This window comes from Uranotaenia lowii, chromosome 1 (genome assembly GCF_029784155.1).
Source record: "Uranotaenia lowii strain MFRU-FL chromosome 1, ASM2978415v1, whole genome shotgun sequence".
NCBI lineage: Eukaryota > Metazoa > Arthropoda > Insecta > Diptera > Culicidae > Uranotaenia > Uranotaenia lowii.
Window position 1 is genome coordinate 65,213,564 of NC_073691.1, and position 6,132 is coordinate 65,219,695.

At 38.2% G+C, this 6,132-nt stretch overlaps 1 long non-coding RNA gene across 1 annotated transcript; it reads left to right on the top strand.

Moving 5' to 3' along the window:
• Positions 1-230: 230 nt before the first annotated feature.
• LOC129739921 (uncharacterized) lies at positions 231-848 on the top strand. Its single transcript, XR_008736014.1, has 2 exons — positions 231-367; positions 440-848. It is a non-coding gene; the product is annotated as an uncharacterized LOC129739921 (long non-coding RNA).
• Positions 849-6,132: the final 5,284 nt, after the last annotated feature.

Consider the following 6,132-nt stretch of genomic DNA (forward strand, 5'->3'; position numbering starts at 1 on the left):
TCTAACAAGTTATGATGATTTGCATGTACGCTTCGGTTCATATTGACTCGAACGACTTTGCAAATGCAAATGCAAATTTGCAAATCGCAAGCTAATATGTTTTTCGTAACCGGTTTTCTACTTTGAACAACCAGCATCAATGCACCGAATGTTGAGCTGGTCACTGATACGAAATTCTAGGTATTATATTTCCGTTATATTTCGAACGGATGGTATAAAAGCCGAAAGTGGGAAACTGCTACTCAGTGTTTGGCTAACTCTCGAACGCAGAATATTAGGCCCAGAACAACGAAATGTATCCTTTTAGTTTGTTCCTGTTGGTTTTAGCAATTGGTTTCCATAGTTGTAGTGCAGCGCAAGGATTCAGGTGATTGAATACTTATCCTAGTTTGAGCTAGATGTTTAATGCCTGATCAATGCAATCTCAAACTATTTTCAGCAATTATCCAATGCAGCTCTTGACTGAGCTGAACCGAGTCCGGTCTCGTTACTCACTTGATGAACTTCAATGGAGTTCGATGTTAAGTACAAGGTCCAGGAAGTGGGCCAAATACTTAGCCAATCGCAACATGGTCATACAACAGCCGAGAAACTTATACAAAGAAGATCTTTACTCCATAAAGGGGCTCGCTACAGCAAAACAAGTGATCAACAAATGGGACATGGAATCTGCTGCATTTTTAGACGAATCTAATGAAGCAGTTGGTTGTGGTTGGGCCAAGAATAGCGTCAGCATGTTTGTGGTATGCAATTATTTCTAAACGAATTCCTAAATGAGTTTGCGTAATATAAGTGTAGTGTTCTCAAACAGAATAAAATTTCAATAAATATTAATAGGTTAGCATAAACTTGTGTTTGTTTTTAGCTATACGAAATCGGGTGTACCCTGAAAACAGTTTTTAAACTTTTTTCTCACATTCAGAGATGCCATTCTCTACCGAAAAAGTCGGAGAACGGAGAATCAAAACTCTCCGTGCGATGGTTGCAAAATACTATGGTGAGATTTTTAGATTCTTTCTACCCTTTATTCGTACCCAGGTTGCGAGAGCCACACACACCTAATTCCAATAATTAGCCTTAAGTTAAATTAACTTAAGGCTTAACAGAATAAAGGTCTTCGGACAAAACCACAAGAATATGAATGTCTCCGGACGAAAACAAGAAATTGTAAACTCTTATGAGTAAAAACAGAATTAGATGAAGGCTTCCGCCAAGAAAACAGACAATTGTAAACTCCTTCGGAGTATAAACACAAGAACACAATCGGGCTTCGCCCATAATAACCGTGAAGAAAAAATCATACTCACGATAAGATGATAACGAATGACAAAAAATTGTAAACTCCACGGAGTAATCAGAAGAAGATAGGGCACATAACCAATAGACTACAAATAATTGCTACCGATAAAGTAGACTCGAATTCTAAAAATAGATTGATCAACAAACAATATCTGAATACAATACCATTGTAATATAGAACACATACAGAGCATAGTTGGACCATAGTGGTCTTAGGCATAAGTCGTGTAATATATGCGCAAACAAATAAAAAAAAATAATTCCAATAGCTCTGGGTGCGTCAATTTGTCACCGTAGAGCTCACGGTTAAATTACAGGGCCGACTCGTTCAAGCCACGAAAAAGCAAAGATAAAACATACACGATGGTGTGCATAATAAAAGCATCAACAAACGCTGAATGTTTACTTACAGGTATTCTGGCATCCATATACCTAATACCTGACCAGCCGGCAACTGATTGAAGATTCTTATTGTACACCCTACAAACATTTTAGCTGCTTTAGAATGGCTATTTGCAGAACAAAAGCTGAGCTAAAGCGGAATGGCTGTTTCAGCTTACTGGCTGAATAAAGACAACCTGAAACCACTGACCATACTGAAACCATGTTTCAGCGTTTGGAGAAGTCTTAGAGCAGCCAATAGGAGAAGTTCTAAATTTTTTTCTCATACACTTTTCCAGCCGTTGTTTAATCATTCGCTACCTTTGAAATTTGACAGACTTTGAAGTATGGTGAGCTGCTATGCTTGATGGCAGCTAGATTAATATGAGAAAGGAATTTTTGGCGGTCCTTATTTGATGCCATTTTTTTTATAATTTCGTTTTCAGCTTTTAAAATGAAGAGTGAATTTATTCACGGATTGGAGTTTTGGTGCCCAAAGTTTAAAAAAAATCATTTTTCCTACACTTAACATAAAATCAATCTTCGGTTCAGAGGCATTTTGGTCACTTAAGAACGACATATTATCATCACACCGCAGATTTCATGATTGGGTCTGCGTACTACGGCATTCGACCAACAAGCCGGAGGTCGAAGATACCGTCACTTCAAGATAAAGAAGTGGGCTTTGCCGCGAACATTAATTCTTCTATGCGGGCTTTCGATGTTCGCAATGCCATCTTAAGGGTTCCGGAAACACGAATTTATGAGGCCTTCTTTCAGCCAGATTGCTGATTAACACGTTCGTCGCCACGCTCATTTTGGTTGTTTTACTTGCCGGGCCCAAAGAAAATCTCGGAGAAAGAAAGCAACCAGGGAGAACTCCACTATTTGTAACGTGTGGCTAAGCTGAGCGGCTAACTTGAGTGAGAGAGCGTCACAGGCTTTTTGATGTGACGAGGCCTCCCAGGAAATACACCCGTCACCCAAATATGGGTGACATGGCGACGAACGTGTTAAAATTAAGCCACGATATTTTTTCAGCAATAAATTGTTTTTGGGTAGTTTTCAATCTCTATGATAAAGATATTTAAAAAAAAAACTTTTTTTCAAGAATTTGATAGATTAACAAAAAATATGAAAACGTTGTGAAGCCATCAAATTTCTATCGTTTACCGGTTGTCCGCAAATAATTTTGATCGCTTTTTAGGTGCATTTACCCCTATGTGCGACTTTTCGAATTCTATCAATTTTTTTTCTAAGTTCTATAATAAAAATAGCATAAACATATTTTATGAATGGAGTTCTCGTTCGTATTAAAGATAAATCTGTTGATTAATGCTCTTGCTCATGAGTTGTTGTTCCGCCCGAGGTTTTCGTATATTAGTTTTATTGTGTCATCGGGAGGAACATTAGTTGAAAAAGTTTTAACACGCTTGATGAGCGCCGTGTTGATCTTCAGGCGTGTGTTGCAGGCTGATTGGAAATTCAAAAAACATCCCGAAGCAATCGTTTTTTTATACCACTCGGTTTCAATTAATTTCTCGGGTTTTCTTATCAAAACTAGATCTAGATTTTTGGATTTCGTAAAGCATTTTTTAAATTCAGTCACGCTCATTTTTTTCTAACCATTTTTGTTCAAAAATAACCATTTTGAGCCTTTGCCTAAAAACTACCTTTATGGTTATTTTTTAAGAATTTTTCCATCGACAATTTCAACCATTTTGATAGTTTTCGAGTATAAACCGAAACATGGTTAATAATTTGGTGTATCGCCATTTTGAAAGTGGTGCAGCTTGACGCCTGTTAAGAAATTTTTTGTTCTACGAAACTGAGTCTAATCCAATAATGAACTACCTTGGTGGTGGAATTATCGGTATAAGATTCTACGCCGGGCAGCATTCTAATAACTGACATTATCCTGCAAACAAACGGCAGACGGCCAAGGCAGTGTAATTTTGCTAACCGGCTCAAGTGGTCCACTAAGATATTGGACTGGCAAGCCGAGTTATTTTGGGAATTGGATTGAATTGGAGGAAAATCCCATGAAATGTTTTTCTTGTTTCGCTTGAATGTAGCGGTCATGCATCATTTAGCTTGGGAGCTCGATTCTTGATGCCAGTAATGCTTTTCCAATCACATCATCTTTGGCACAGTACACTTTTCAGCGCATTTTTGGCACAGAGATTTGCTAAATAGCTAAATACCTCATCTATGGGTGTATATTTTGGTGGGCCTATCAATAAGGAGTGTATCGAAAATAAGTTATTGCGGAAATTGCACCTATTTAGACTCCTGTGCAAATAATTTCCACGCAGAAATATTTTCGCACTGACGCACACATAGACAACCCGTGTCAGTTTTTCAAATCAGCCGTTGCTCGCTTCTGATTTTCGAATCACATTTCCAAACGGCATAATCGTTATTGTTTTGGCGAAAATTATTATGAAAGCAAACCAAGGAGTTTAATAACGAAAATTTACCGATCAACAAATGAAAAGAAACGAACAGAAAACAGAATGCATTCTGTACATTCGGGTACAAGAATGTAAGTGGAACAACAAATAAATCATGCATTATTCGGGCGTTTTTCGAATTACTGAAGAATTAGCCAAAAAATTATGGATTCACTGACAATTTTTACTGACACACCAGTCGCAATTGTTTTTAAATCAATTTTATCCTAAGATGTAGAGAATATCGATATGTGTCATTGTCTATGTATAGGTCTGTGAGCAGATTTTACTGCGCGCAAATTATTTGCACGGGGGTCTAAATAGGTGCAATCTGCGCAGTTTGTTGAAGACGGCAACGGTGCGAATGAAAGTTGATTTTTTGGTAGAAATAATTTGAAGTAACTGAACTCTGATGTTGCTCCTTTTTTCATATAGTCCCTTTTCAACTTTTAGCACATGATAGTTTATATAAAGAATGTGATGGTGTTAGTGAGTGCGGAATTGTTACCTGTCAAATCAGATTCTCTCAATAGTCTAAAAATTCATGCAATTGACAATAAAATCACATTTTTTTTTCATTGTATTGATTTTATTGATGATTCAAGCAAAGAAACTTTTCGGAAGTGTTTTGAAAAGCTTATTCTTACAGTTTATAAAGAAATACATGTAAAAAAGTAAATAAAGAAATACCAGTATAATCGAATACGCTCACTGAAGAAGGTAGTAAGTTGCTATCGAAATACCGATATATGAACTTTTCATTATTTAAATTGGTTGAATTAAAAAGAATCTTACGATTGCTTTGATTCAGTAATTAAATATTGGTAATATTCTCGGACTTTCGACTTGACATGTTTCATTAGGTTTTGTACAGCTGATTGATCACACTTCTTGGCCGCAGCATTCCATTTTTTCTTGAAAACCGCCATGGTCCTGTTGGCCTTACCATCCTTCTTGAAAACTCTCTTGACGATAGCCCAATATCGTTCTATGGGGCGACGCTGGGGGCAGTTTTGTGGGTTAATATCTTTCTCAACAAAATCTACATCGTTATCCTCAAACCATCTAAGAGTGGATTCAGCGTAGTGGGCTGGCGCCAAATCCGGCCAAAACAATGGTGGAGTCGTATGTTTCTTATATAGTGGCAGCAACCTTTTCTGCAAACACTCCTTTTGGTAGATATCGGCATTTATTGTTCCTTTTGTAAAGAAACTCGCCGATTTCAATCCGTAGGAGCAGATTGCCTGCCACACAAGCGCTTTCTGGCCAAATTTTTCCACCTCAATCGACTTCTCGTGATCACTCACATCCTCCCCAATAGCTGCAGTGTAGAATTGTGGTCTAGGAAGAGTACTGGAATCCTCTTTTACATAAGTTTCATCGTCCATGAGAATGCACGCATCTGGCTTCTGCAAAATCCGATGATACAGCTTCCGGGCTCTGGTTTTGACTCGTGATTTATGTTCAGCCGTTTGTTTGGACACTTTCTGCTTCTTGTATGTCTTCAGGTTGTTCCGGTTCTTGATCCGCTGTACCATTCCGATCGATGTTCCAGCTTTTTTCGCCAAATCCCGTATGGACATCGATCGATTCCGGTTGATGAGGTTGATTACTTCACGGTCAAGATTTGGGTCAGATGGTCCTGGTTTTCTGCCTGTTCCTGGCATATCATCGAACGTGTAGTGTTCCCTGAACTTGTGGATGATGGATTTTACGCTAGCCGGATGAATGCCGAAACGTTTCGCCACTTCATTCATCTAGATGCCCTTCTCTCGCATGCAAGTGTCCAACATACGAATTTTAACTTCTTTTTTAATTCGCGACATTATGGGAGAAACGAATGTTTCAAACGTAAACAAAGCGCTGGTTCACTCTTGACAGATCAAGATGCTACATACAGGTGAGCACAGTTGTGCGCGTTCACGAGTTAGTAAGTAGAAGGCACAAATATGTTTATAGAAACAAACCTTGAAAAAATCTAGCTATCCGGGTTTAAAAC